Raw genomic sequence first — 14871 nt, 5'->3', positions numbered from 1 at the left:
TAGGTGGACCAACCGGAAGGGGCGGGGTGTGGTAGGTGGATGTGTGCGTGTATGTGTGCGAGCATGTGTGTGTGTGTGTGTCAGAAAGGGTGTGCGTGTGTGTTAGAAAGGGTGTGCGTGTGTGTGACTGTATGCGTGCATGGTGGTGTGAATATATGCGGAGGGTGGAGGTGTGTGTGTGCATGATTGCAGAGGGTGGTATGTGTGTACATGAATGCGGATGGGGTGCGTGTGTGCATAAATGCGGAGGGGGGTGTATGTGGGCGAGCGAGTGGGTGCGTATCTGTGTGCGAGCGAGTGGGGGTGAGTGTCTGCAAGTGTGCGAGTGAGTGGTGTTGCATGTCTGTGTGCGAGCGAGTGGAGGTGCGTGTGTTTGTGTTCGGTCAGGTGGGGGTGCATGTCTGTGTTTGGTCAGGTAGGGGGGTGTGTCTGTGATCAGTTGGGTGGGGGTGTCTATATGTATGCACGCGGTTGGGTGAGGATGTGTGCCAGGACATGTGAGGGTGTGTGTCTGCAAGTGTTTGGACGTGTGTGGGTGTGTGTCTGCCAGTGTGTGGGTGAGTGGGGGGTTTTGTCTGCAAGTGTGTGGACATGTGGGGGGGTGTGGATGTGTGTGAGTGCAAGTGTGTGGGGATGTGTGTGCTGGCGACAGGAATGGGGATTCCTGTCGCTGGGTGGATAAATGCTAGGGTTTTCGTGGCAGGGTGACCGCTGTGAAAAGCCTGGCAGTTTGCTGCCTCGTAATACTGCTGGCGGTCGTAGGCGTGCCGCCATCCCAGAGGAGTTCACCGCCAGCCGCGCCGGTCTGTCTGCACCGGCGGGACTGGTGGCGTTGTGGCGGTTTGGCTTCGGCCAAACCACCAAAGTCGTAAAGCGCCGATATTTAGTACCTGGACTGCGGCGGTAAGACCGCCACCGTGAGTGTAGCGATCTTAAGAACACCACACTCGTAATGAGGGTCCTAGTTTGTGAATACCTGAAAGTAGAACACTTACACACAAGTGTAAGTATGCTTTTATGAATCTGGCCCACAGTGGCTACTGCAACTGTGTAATACAGATCACCTGCTCAAAAGCTATGCTTAGACATAGCTCCTTCTGCTACTCCTCACTAATGTTAACTCCTCTGTGTTTACCTTTTAGAATGTGCATTTGGTCTCCAATTTCCTTTCTGGCTTACAGACCCTCCACATGGGTAAGAAGCTCTCAGTGTGAGTCACAATCACCTGGGAAAAGAAAAACAAATGTTCAAATAAAGTGCCTTCTAGGGTCTTGTTGTGCATAGAAAGTTTCAGGTTGATCCGTCAAGTGGGAGCTGAGAAAAAGGTTAAAAAAAAGTGAGCTTCCCAGGTTAATTCCCATAGATTCTTTGAACATGGCTGCAGCCCTAACCGCGATACGGTATTACACCAAATTTGGCAGAAAGGTGGCTTTTGATCTGCAGATCACATTTTTCATTTGGTGTAAATCTGTTTCGTAGTTTTTGAAATATTCATGGAAATACAAATTTGCATATCCAGGTGGAGCCAAAGCACATATCTCATGGCGAAATCTGATTGGCTATCAGCGCTTTAACCAGAAAGAATGGTAGCCATCTTGAGAACAGTATACATGTTATCACCCCTCTCAAATGCATTGTAGTGAATGGCAGGTTTTGAGGGACACAAAAAGGAGAACGAATCAAGGGTGATAACAAATTTTAGTTACGAATAGATAATTTCTTGATGGTACCATATTAATTTTAGGGATTGTGGCGTGTTGTAAAGTGATTCTAATCTGCTGGGATTTCATGAATCAGGTTTGAGATGATAGAAGTGTGCAAAACACTTCCTATCCATGTTTTCTGCAGTTTTAGATAGCGCAGACTTAATCTGAAGGTACTGGAGTGCTTTACATGAGGATCAGTTACATTACACGAGGACACATTCATTTCGGTTTTAGGCATTGGGAGATTTAAGTGATTTGCCCAGAATCACAGGATGTCGAGCTGATGCTGAAACTTGAACCTGGTTCCCCAGTTGCAAAGTCTGTAGTTCTGGCCCTAATGCCACATCCTCTCCTATGAGTGAAAAATATAATCAAGTGATCAACTGGATAACAAAAACATGAAGATAGCAAATAATTGAAATGTACTTTGTCACTATTTAGAAACTCATTTTAGCTTTTTAGAGCACTTACCATAATTTCCATGGAAATAATACCCTGTCTTTTTTATAATTTCTAAAGGAAATGCTTTAGGTATTACAGTTTTGATTACATCAAGATGATGTCAGATGTGCTACACTTTTGTAATAAACACAGAATGTTAGCAATCTAGTTATTAATTAGAATACTCTGGGGAGGCAGAGGTGAGGGGCACAGACTCGGGTAACTAAGGGCAGGGAGGAGGGTGCAGAGGAATCAAGTTGACCATGATGGACAGGCGGGAGGTGCAGTGCACCACCAGGGACCATAGAGGGCAGGGAAAAGTGGGGGGCAAGTGCCACAAACCAACCATGCAGGAAAGACAAGAAAGGATTTGGCAACATAACAGAAGTAGGAGGCAGTTACCTTAGGGCACGAGCTATAGTTACTTGAATTAACTCTAACTGTAACAGCTGAATTTCTATGGCTTTATGTGTGGAAAATCTGAACCTAACTATAATGTCCCTGTAACCTTTGGGTTTTTAGCGAATTATATACATATTTATTATTACTGGTGGTAGCCAGTAGGTAGTTATAGTTAGGATGTAGCTTCCATTGGAAAAGCATACTTTGTTTTCCCATTAACTCTGGTGCTGTTTGACAAGTCCTCACAAACTTTTCAAAACTAGTTTGTCACTCACTCCAGCTGGTGTCTTGAAGGTTTTGGGGTGGTTTGTCAGGCAGGGGCTAAGAAAAAAGTGGAGATCCCAAAACACGTTTTCCCCATGCAATTTCCCATAGGGATTATGAACACGACCAACGCTCAAACCTCAGGATGGATTTACACCAAATTTAGCAGAGGGGTAGCTCTTGGTCCAGAAAGAGCGCTTTTTGTTATTGGTGTAAATCTGTTCAGTAGTTTCTGAGAATTTAAAGGAAAGGGAAATATAGATATCTTGGAATGCAATTTTCTCCACGGATCCAACAGTCCCTGTGCATACATCTGATTGGCTGCCAACACTGCAACCAGGAAGTGTTAGCAACAATTTTGGGACTCAGACTCAGCTAAATCCCAGAAAAACTTAAAAATAAGGAACATGGGGCAGGGTAGGAATACCATGACCCCCTAGGTGTGGATCTGGGTTCCCCTGGAGTCCCACAGGGTCCCTGCCAGGGATAAAAAGCATTCTTTTAAAGTTTTAGCAGCAACATTCACAAATGATCTGTGAAATTCAGCGAAAATTAATTTTAAAAAACAAGCGCTGTCTCTGTGCTTCTTTGAAGTTAAACCCCCGAGTGGGCCAGGTCCTGGGGGCATGCCGATGAGTGTGTGTATTTAGAAATTGGGGAGGGGAGTACAGACCCCTCCCCTCAGGCCCCTAAGAGCCCCAGGGACCACCACCTCCCCGGGGCTTAATCAATACATTTGAGGGGGGCCATGTGGACAACCCACCTCAGACTCTTAGGAGCCCCGGGGCACCTCCCCAGGGCTTTATGAGTAAATAGGAGGGGAGGCCACCTGGATCCCCCTCCTCAGGCTCTTAAGAGCCCTGAGGACCACCACCTTCCCGGGGCATTAATACATAATTGTAGTGGAGTTGAGCAGTCCCCCCCCCCTTCCTTTGCTCTGGAGACACCTCCCCAGGGCCAGAAATACGAAATAAAGGAGAAGTGCCAGTCTGGAGCCCTCAGCCCCTCCATGCCTGAGGACTCAGTGGGCCCCCCTGCCCCTCAGGCTCCAGCTCGGACGAAGAGAACACCCACCCCAAGGAAAGCGGCTGCCCAAAGGGCAAGCTGCCAGAGCTGAAGAAGGAGAGCGAGAAAGACAAGTTCCCCATCTGCATCTGCATGGTGGTCAGCCAGGTGCTGAAGGGCTACGATTGGACCCTAGTGCCTGTGCAAATGAACTGCTTCAGCAAGAACAAACTGAATGTCAAGTAGCCCATGACCGGTTTCATGGTGTGGGCGCAGGCGGAGCATGGAAGTAACACCCTGGGCAAGCTCTGGAGGTGAAGGAGTGAACAGTCCATGTGCATGTCATCCACTACTAGGCGGAGCGCTTTTTGTTGATGGGGATTCTGGGCGCTTGCGCAGATTATGTGAGGGTGCAGAATCTGGATGCTAATAAACAGAGCAAAAGGCTCACTAAGAGCTTGCTTTGCATGGTTGAGTACATTGAACCCCAGAGATTCTTTCCAAAGTGATTGTGACAAATTAGCACAATATGGGAGTACTGTCTATCGTGGAGCTTGCCAGAAAGAGGGATGGCCTCACTTTGCCATTGTGCCCTGGGCAGGGGGGAAGTGATGCATAGAGAGTACTTCTGCGCAAGGGATAGTCCCAAGAGTGGGGAAGGTGTTGCCCTTGACATGGCGAGTGTGTGAGAGGTGAGGGACGCTGGGGGCATGGTCATAGGTCATGGTGCCCTCTGTACTGCTGGCTTTGTGCTGGGCGATTAGTGCACAAGGAATATGAGATAGAATGAAGGGGCCCAAAGTACTTACTGCTGGCCAGCGGGCTTAGGTTAAGTGTTGCTGGTTGCCAATGTCCATCCCTGTGGATCTAAGGTTTCAATATATGGTTGGTTAGGACTACCTGCATGCTGAGAGGCATGGCGGGGGGAAACTACTGCTGTTGAATGATACAGGTCATCGATGGCCAGTGCTTATGTGTGATGTGGCGAATGCACTCAATGGCATAAGGAACGTTTGGTATAAGAGCACAAGGTATATGTCCCCATTGGTCAATGAGTTTTTAATAAGTTGCATGAAGATAGATAGATATATCTTAATAATTATCAGGGGTGCCAGCTGGCAGAGATGGGGGACAGTAACAATATTACATTATACTGGTTGAATGACTGATTCAAGACGTCCTATGCTACAAACTTTCAGTGTGTGGCAAATACAGATGCATAGGGAAAGAGCAATATCTGTGAGGACTTGAAAACGGGCTGTACCATCATTCTAAGGAGATTTGACTTATGAAGGAGGCATGTTACTATGCTTGCACGGTTACTTAAAGAACTGTGACGTCACGTAACCACTGATGGTGGCAGGGACTGAATTGCATGGGAAGGGTGTTTGGTTTTCAGAAAGCATCTAGTGCGGTTGGGTGAACAGTGATACTCATCCTTGCTGCCAAGCCCATCCTGTGGAGGACTGGTTGGTGGTTACATCTGTTTCAGGGAGGGTGGAATAATATCCTGTGGATTCTCGTCTCTCTAAAAGTCAGGGAGTACTGTTGCCAGGGTGAGATACAACCTCACTTTCTGGGCTGCCGGGAGTGGTTGGGACTTTGTTTAAACTACTCTATTTAGGACACAGTGATAACAGTATAGTGCCACAGGGGCACTGGGCAACAAAGCACTACTTTGGCACTAGCGAGCCCCTCTGCCCCATTCAGGCTGCCTGCAAGTGTGCTGAAGCAGCAGAGGTGTGGAGGGTATGCATCCATGACAGAGACAGCCTGCCTTCAGGATTCTAATTCTAATTCTAATTGTGTCTTTTAGTTGGTGGGATATGTGGGACCGCTGAGAGGTGCCCTTTCTCCTCCAGGGTGAACGTCACTTGGTAGACCTGGGACTGATTCCACACTGCTGGCTCAAACTTGTCCATGCCTTACTTGTGCTTCCAGATCAACATGTTTGTATGTAAACTTGAGTGTGTGGGATAGAGATATTTGTGCTGCAAGCACAATGTAGCCACATGCCGGCATAGCAATGCAAATCAATGTGCATGGTCACCACACTTATGTTGTCTGCTCTGAAGCCCTCTCTGCAAACACCTGTGTAGTGACATTATAATTGCATTTAAAAAAGTAGAAATTCAATGAAAAAACAAAGATTACAGGGACATAATAGTTAGGAAATAGAATTGAAAAAAAACCTTAGAAATTGACTACACAAATTGGCGCACAAAAGCATAGAAATCCGCAGGTATAGTTATACTTATCTGAAGAAACTATAACTTGTGCGCCAAGGTAACTATAACTCACACCCTCCCCATACACTGCTAATTAGCCCACATATTACATCAGTTCTGACATCTTCTATGACATCCTTGATAGTATCACTGCAACATTTGCAATAAAATTATTGGTGAGAAAACGGTGCATGGCTGAGGCGCGAGCAAGCTCACAACCAAGAGAGAGACACAACATATAAATATTTTTTAGAAGCGATAGATGCACGGAGGGACTACTGATAAGCACACATCTTACCACCCATCTAAACAAGTATAAAATGTAATAGTTGCATTTAAAAAGTTAATAACAAAAGAAATTTGAGGCTGTAACTTACACAATGGCAGTCTATGTATGATTGAACCCGGTGGTCATAGCCCTCCCACCACAACTACACTCAAAGAGCTACTCTGTTTTGCAGGGTTGTAGCCCACACCTAAGGACATGAGGAGGAATCCTATGATGAAGCAAGCCACCTCGCTGGTAGGTGAGAGCTGCCATCTTTAAAAGGGTATTTCTTTTGGAGTCTCAGTAGATTCCTTGATTATTCAATAATACACAACTCACCCTTCACTCGGAGTACCCGCAGTCGCTCAGTATAATTTTAGAATTGTACCCTTATATCTTTTATTACAGCCTCCCTTTAGGAGTTTGCTCTGTGAATAAGTCAAACATACACATTACTTAAATTCCCAACCCTGCATGTAAATGTCTTTATAGCTTTGCTTTACTCACAAGATTTGCTTCCAGTAATATAGCGTCCTTTCCCAAACCATAGATAAGCCATACACAAAAGTAACTGATAATTTGTGAATGGTCTAATTTTTACAGCTCATATTAATAATGGATGAACATAGATAGATACTTTTAGAAAATGGATTTATATTAACAGATTTATGAAGTGTGTATAAATAAAGAAATAAAAAATAAAACTGAACATTTTAAACATTCTGTAACTGAAGGAATTTGAAACTGGAGGCTAAACAATATTGATTCGTGGAAGCAGAGCAAGTGCATCAAACATATATATAGTATGGATGATGAGTGGCCTCAGCAGAATTTAGAAAACCTCATACCTACCCATTAAATTGTATACTGTATATATATATATATATATATATATATATATATATATATAGTTCTTTGTGAATTAATCAAAATAGTTCAGCACTTGTGAATTTCTTAACTGAATGCTTGTTTCTGTGTTTTTTGCATTGTTTTGCAGTTCAAAGAATCGAAAATGCTTAGGCTGGGGACCCCGGCTTCGACTAATGACGAAGTGGAGGGGGGGTCCCTGGATTTCAATAATGTTTCTTTGGGGACCTCGGGGTTCCAGCAATGAGTAAGTGGGGGTCTTCAGAAGTCAAAAGGGTAAGAACCACTGACCTATAGTCCCTGCCTTACCCAAAGCGGGCACTTTAAGAATATATATTTTGTTTTAAATAGTTGCAACTGCATCTTACTTTAGCAAGAAAACTGCCACTGTTAAAATGCATGTGCACTACGTCATAGTGAAGCATGACACGATCCTAGCCATTTCTAAAAAAACAAAAGCATGTGGCTTTAGGATGCATGTACTTTTTTTTTACCTTTGCTTGTTTAAAAAATCATGATATACAATGTGGTCAGCAGTTTCATACTGCTTGCGTATTAAGTTATTCTGCAGTTTATGCTGTGAAAGATTCACTTTCTTTAGTAGTTATATAGTATGAAATTATATTTGTCTGAACCCTGCCCTGGTGCAGTCACCTATACATATATCCGTGTCTGGATTACCCAGCACTTCACAAGTCATAACGGCTGTGCTCTCCAAAACATGCTTTAAGTGGCTCTCAGGCCAAGCACAGGAAAGAAGCAAACAATCTGAGCTGGGCCTGGCAGGAAACCATTAGTGTATGAAAAGTAATAGTAATAACTCTCTCCCTCTCTCTTTCTTTCTTAGTACAGGTCTAAGGAGAGTTTCTGGTGATCTTCCTTCAGGCCGAATGTTGGCGGGGAAGAGGGGGGATCTCCTTTGCAGTTCAGAAGTTACAACGAAGGAACATGGTGGTGTTATTATGTATGAAACAACTCTGCACACTGGGACTAGGTGCCACCAAGTATGCTTAATGGTGCACGGAACGCTGGGAAAATGTTCTGCCACAATACATCGTCCCATGTCAGGAAGTGCATCATACTGTTACAAAGGTAGGACTGGGACATGTTGGAGTTTCATTGAGATTGGCTTACAGACCATCACCAATAGTAAATTAGTGTAACTTGTAAAAACTCTTAAGGAGGCCACTGTAAGGAGGGGATCTGCTTGGAGCTGAAGACGAAAGCATCCCTGCTTGCTCCGTAGAAGATTTCTTGACTCCCTGCCAGAGGCTAGCAGGAGGTATGTCCCCTGCTCTCACTTAATGTTGTGCCTCCACAACTTACGTATAGATGACACACCAAGTGTTCTGTTTTCAGGAACCACAGGGGCATTTAACACTCCCTAGTCTAAGAATAAACAGAGCCTGCCCGCTAGACCAGCTTGCTCGAAGAACCTTGGGTGTTGTGGAGCTAAGACAGAGCCTGACTGTTGCAAGCTGCTCCCGAGTTGGAAGCGCCATGCTTTAGGACCTGGAGTGCTAAGGGGTTAAGGCTAGTCTCTGCACAGTGGGAACTGATTAGAGACACTAAAAAAGGGTTTACTTCGGTGGAATTAACTCTGAAGTAGTCTGCAGGTGGTACAGGGAAACTTTCAACTCATGCCTACAGTTCAAACCTTCAAGCCATGGATACGCTCTGTGTCAAACCATCATTGGAGTTAAGCCAAACTTGCTAAAACAGCACTGAGTCATGGCCACCAGAGTTACCTGGATCTAGCTGGAAACTTCTATACAGCACATCCTGGAGTTCAAGTTATTTGACCCATATTCTCCTGGGATTAAGCCCTTTTTAGTTAGACTCCCTTCCGTTGCTCTAGCCACCATCCAACTCCAACAGCATCAAGCCACTTCAAGTTGAAGACTCCACAACCTTAGAGCACCTTTCTTCAACTCTTCAACCTAGTGATTAAAGCCATTTGAGTCAGTCAATCAGCATTCTCAAGGCAGAGCTTCAGTGTCATATTCTGCAACTTTAAGCCTTCAGAACAATTCACCATGATTATACTCTAAGGAGTATAACAACATTTTTCGACTAAAGATGTGTGCAATTTTATTTAGGTATAGGTAGATGGATACAATCAGGTAATTTGGGTCTAGAAATAATAGATGGAGTTTAGTAATTTTCTATGATCATGCAAGAGCTAGTTAAAAGGATTTGTCCTGCCTCTTGACATTTCCTGCTTGGATAGGCTTCCTGGGGCAGGAAATGGTGGCTAGGCAGGCTACTCCCTCCAATTAACCAGGTTAGATCCTCGAATCGTCTGTGTGCAGGGCCATAAATGGCGCAGGCAACTCAAGTGCATTCAGGGAGGTCATCAATTTGGGCACGGACCTCAGAACTAGGAACAGGAGCGCAACCAGTCTATTCCATGGCCTGAAAGGTCTCCCGCCAGAACAGGAACAGGACAGTTTCCGCATGCTGCAAAAGCACAGTTGATTTTGCCCCTCATTCTTAATTGTTGTAAACTACAGACAGCCAAGTCCTTTGCATAGCTATCCATAGTTTGAAAAAAAGGCAGGGATGTGAGCCTTTATTCTCCACTAAGTTCAAGCCACTGATTTGAATTTTAGCTGTGTTTTTTTACTTTAACTTCATTCTTAGGTTGGTTTTAGACTATTACAGCATATTTTGATTCTGTGGTCGTTTTAGTAGTTTTTCATTAACCATTTACAACCTTTTGCACTATTTTTTCTTCTGTGGGCCATGCCAATGCTTTTAGATGCTTGACTTTGTAAATATTTTGGTTTGGACTTTAGGTGATTTATATCTTACACATTGTAACAAACTGGGTTGTAGGTTGGGGGTGAAACCCTTCTCTAGCAACAACCACAATCCTTGTCAAGGTGAACTAGAAAAGTCACTAAATTAACCAGTGCTTAACCCTCTGGTAGCTTGGCACAAAAGCAGTCAGCCTAATCTTGGAGGCACTGTGTTCAGTGTTTATGCAGCACACAAACAGTAATGAAATGAAAACGCAACACAAAAAAAGTTCCAGACTTATTTACAAAAATTTAATAAATAAGGTGATACCAAAATGACGAAAATCGAATCAGTAGAACAGGAGATATGCAATTTTAATGTTTTAGGTGTGCATAGTTCCTAAAAGCAAAAAGTGCCGCTCATGGTAACCTGATTGGGCAAGACCGTGGGAAAGTCACAAATTCAGACTGACTTAGATGGAGCGTTAGCCAGACACAGGGACCAGTTTAGTCCTGCTCAAAAACGTACCTTCTCAAAGCCTTGCACAAAGAGGTCTGTACCCGTGGAGGTGGTCGCGTTGAGCAGAGAAAGCGTTGCAGAAGGTTGTCACTATAGCATGAAGGGTAGGGCTGGCATAGTGGACTGTCGCAGCTGTAGCACAAAGATTTGGTTGGATGTTGCGGACAGTTGTCGCTGGAATTTCACACTGGTGGTCACCGCAGGCTGCTACTGCTAAAGTGCAAAGTGCAGATTTTGCATTGCCGGTCTTGGCTGGCAGTGGATATAGCACGAAGAGTCAGTTTAATCAGAGCTTCACGTTTGAGGTTGTCGTGGGTGGCAGAGTCTCAGTGCAAACTGGTCTGTTTCAAGTTGCAAAGCGCCCAAAACTTCAGATTTTCTCCTTTTCTTGCAGAGGAGTGCACCAGGTTTCAGGATCAGGGACTCAATCTAGCAGAGGTTCAAGTAGCTCCAGTTACTGGTCCAGGCAGGTCATTTGTACCAGATCAGCTGGGCAGCTGCAGGGTGGCCTCTGTAGCTTGTTGTTTCCCTGTAGCTCAGAAAAGGAGGTGAGCCAAATGACCCTTATAGACACTCTGGGTAGCCTGGCATGAAGGGAGCCGGTCCAGTCTTCCTTCTCAGAGAGCGGGCAGGCCTCAAGCACCATGGGAGTCCTCTGTGGAACAAGACAGCCCTCAAGCAGCATGGCAGTTCTCGGGTAGCAGCAGAGCAATCCTCTGGGGAACAAGGCAGTTCTCCTTCTGTAGTCAAAGGGTCTAGACGTCTACTGAAGAGTTGCACTGAGGGTCCACAATTTATAACTGGAGTCACTTTGAAGTGAGGGAATCTTCTAGGCTATCCCCACATCTGGTTCTGGAAATGTCTTCCCTTCCTCTGTCAATGCTTCAAGATGTTTGGGGTGAAAAAGCCTAGTGTCAGGCTCCTTTGTATATGTGCTTGAGGCATCCCTTTGAAATGTAAGTGTGGCATCCAGCCAACACCTAATCCACTTTGTCTCACTGTCTGGGAGGAATACACAAGCCCCAACAGCTAAGCTTTTCACAGTCAGGTGACCCAGGACACTTGCAGAGGCACCAAAATGGTTAGGACAGGAAAATGCCAACTTTATAGAACTTTGCCATTAAAGAAGATGTTAAATTATAATTAATCTGAGTATAAGCATGACATTTCTACCTGCTCCCACCCAATAATGTTAGAACATATTAAAGGTAATAAGGCAACCCAATGTTATCCTATGAGAGAGGTAAGCCGTACAGTAGTAAAAAACGAATTTAGGAGTTTTTCACTACCAGGGCATGTAAAATGAATAACACATGTTCTACACCTTGGCCCTTGGGCTGTTTAGGGCTTGACTTTTGGGTGAAATATGTATTAAAAAGGAAGGGTTAGGCCTGGCAAAAGATTTATTTTTCCAGTTTGAATTAGCAATTTAAAACTGCACTACTACTTTGCCATTAAAGAAGATGTTAAATTATAATTCATTTGAGTATAAGCATGACATTTCTACCTGCTGCCACCCAATAATGTTAGAACATATTAAAGGTAATAAGGCAACCCAATGTTATCCTATGAGAGAGGTAAGCCGTACAGTAGTAAAAAACGAATTTAGCAGTTTTTCACTACCAGGACATGCAAAATGAATAACACATGTTCTACACCTTGGCCTTTGGGCTGTTTAGGGCTTACCTTTTGGGTGAAATTTGTATTAAAAAGGAAGGGTTAGGCCTGGCAAAAGATGTATTTTTCCAGTTTGAATTAGCAATTTAAAACTGCACTACAGGTTGAAATGGCAGGCCTGAGAAATGTTTTAAAATTCTACTTAAGTGGTTGGCGCAATGAGTGCTTTAGGCCCACTAGTAGCATGTAATTTACAGGACCTGGGTACATGTTGTACCATATACAAGGGACTAACAAGTAACTGAAATGTGCCAATCAGGTGTTGGCCAATTTTACCATGTTTAAGAAGTGAGCACAAGCACTTTAGCACTGGTTAGCAGTGACAAAGTGCACAGAGTCTTAATGCCAACATAAACGAAATTCAGAAAACAGGAGGGGTGAAGAAACAAGTTTGAAGTTGACCCTGCAGACAGGGACAAGTCCAACATATGTCGATTTATTACAGCTCTAACACAGTCTAGAGGGATGCCAAAGCACTTCTCAGAGAATACCAACAAAAATATTACACTTGTGGTTTTATATTTACAGTGGCCACTTCAGTTTATCTTTAGAGATATGACAGGATTATTGACAGAGGGTGAGAATACAAAGAAACAGGACATTTGCAGTTACAATGGGTGGCCTGAGAAATGTTTTAAAGTTTTACTTTAGTAGGTGGAGGAGCAGGGAAAGAGAAGAATAAGGTAAGCAGTAACAAATACTTTACTGTTGAGATTATCATACCAAATCTGCATTAAAGACTAAGGGCCTCATTACAACTTTGGTGGTCCTAAAAGCGAACTGCCAAAGCCGGGGGGCCCCCGCCCACGAGCATATTACAATGTTCCTGCCGGGCTGACTGGCGGGAACATTGTAATATGTGTTCCCGCCGGGCTGACTGGCAGGAACAGTGCTACGATATTGGCCTTTGCTCCTTTAAGGGAGCCGAGGCCAATACTGAAGTACACAGCACCCTCGGAATGCACACTGTCTGCATTTCGAGGGTGCTGGGCAGGGGGGGCCCTGGGCATTGCAGCACACCCTTACCGCTGCCCCCAGTGCACCCTTACCGCTGGCCTTTCCAGGGCACCAGACCACCATGGAGAGGCTGTTGGTAAGGGGAGCAGTAATCAGTCAGGCGGCGCTGTGTTCAGAACTGCCCTGGCTTAGTACAACTCAGACCACCTTCACTCTGTCGGGAACCATGTTCCCGGAGGAGACCGTGGTCTCCTGGCAGGTCCACCTGCCAAGGTTGTAATGTGGTCTCAGACCGCCACAGTTGCGGTCAGTCCTAGGGCCACCAGCCTTGTAATCAGGCCCTAAGTTTGAGTATAAAGTTTTGAAAATAAACAATACATCAATGTTTACATTAGGTCAGGAATAGTAATCATGTAACCATGCAACCAATTTACAACATAACACTATTATGGCTAACTTACCCCAAAAGTGTACAAGACACACTTAGCGCCCAGCCTTGCAACTTAGCAAACCTTTGAAAAGTTCAGTTGACCCTTTACAAATGTTGAAAATCACCCCTTTTGCCAACAGTTCAAACTACAAAGACTCCACGGAACATTTAAAGTAGACTAGCAGTAGTTGTTACGGATAAAAACGACAGTAGTACATTGGTCATCCTTCTCGATTTAGTCGTAGCATTTGATGAGCTTTTGCCACTTCTGTGTTACTGAACATCCATGCGTATGCATACAAAGACAAAAAGGGAAAACCCTACACACATATTACATACGACCTGACATATACAAAGCGAGATAAACAGTACAGAAACCCTGCTGCGTGGATAGAAGGAAAAGCATGATGCTGCTTTCCAGTGTCACATGCCCAGTGTTGCTGTGTACCGCTATCTCTGGAGCACACACTGTGTGTACAGGAAGTACACACAGGGCTGTAGTGTCATCGCTCAGAGGGTCTATATCTGGGATGAAGGCACTGGACCGGCACATGCGGGAGGGTGTTCTGTGCATTGCCCCCGTCACACACATACATTGTCTGCTAGGGTTCATGCCTCGGAGCCTGCTGTCAGCCTGCACAGCATCTCCTAGGAAACAGACCTGCTGCCATGTAGTCCTCCCGTCCCGGACTGGCCGGCTGCGGCGCGCCTGATACTCTGGGTACCACGGATGCTCTGTGCACCTTCAATATTGGAAAGCGATTAGTGCCTACCTGCTCTCGGGATCGGTTTCGAGAGCGCTGCCGCTCTTGCAGCCCGCTTTAGCCGTGGTCCGTAGCCGCTCACATGCTGGCCTCTGTCGGCGCCATGTTCGTGCCGGGCTGCCGCGCGCGCTGCCCCCCTGCCGGGAGAGCGCGAGCCCAGGGGTGGGAGATCAACAACAACAAGAGCATCAGCACTGCCTGCCTCCCCGGCGCCAGCCCCAGCCCCAGCCCCAGCCCGGTGACAGCGCCGCCGCCGCCTGACGCGCCCGCGCAGCCTCCGTCGCGCCTCCTGCAGGCGGAGCCGCCGCGCAGGCTTCACTCAGGGAGATGCGCGAGGGCCGCGCAAGGACAATCAGCGCTAAGCGCTCTCTGACCACCGCAGACCATCGGCATTTGTGCTGTGCTTCGTGGGGGGAGGGCGGCCACGGAGGACTGCAACCAACAGGGTCGAGTCAAGGGGCACCGTCACGCTAAAAGGCATGACGGGCCGGTACACCTAAGGACGCAACTCAGTTTCCACCTCTTGGCTTTTGAGGGGATACATATTTAATCTACTACTGGTCTTTGATATTTTTCCTCAATTCAATGTAGTTGAATGGGG

The 14871-nt window shown here is 45.6% G+C and overlaps 1 protein-coding gene across 4 annotated transcripts in view; it reads right to left on the bottom strand.

Moving 5' to 3' along the window:
- Positions 1-14614, bottom strand: part of PAK5 (p21 (RAC1) activated kinase 5) — an 864076-nt gene extending 849462 nt beyond the window's left edge. Inside the window, exon 1 of one of the 4 annotated variants that reach the window (XM_069234132.1) lies at positions 14280-14614. The gene's annotated coding sequence lies outside the window, so the exon portion shown is untranslated. The remainder of the gene's footprint in view (positions 1-14279) is intronic. The other 3 variants (XM_069234136.1, XM_069234134.1, XM_069234135.1) reach the window with 3 other exon arrangements.
- Positions 14615-14871: the final 257 nt, after the last annotated feature.

The sequence above is a fragment of the Pleurodeles waltl genome, chromosome 5, assembly GCF_031143425.1.
Source record: "Pleurodeles waltl isolate 20211129_DDA chromosome 5, aPleWal1.hap1.20221129, whole genome shotgun sequence".
In the NCBI taxonomy this organism is placed as follows: domain Eukaryota; kingdom Metazoa; phylum Chordata; class Amphibia; order Caudata; family Salamandridae; genus Pleurodeles; species Pleurodeles waltl.
The sequence above is the reverse complement of the archived record's forward strand: the minus strand, read 5'-3'. Positions and strand labels throughout refer to the sequence as shown.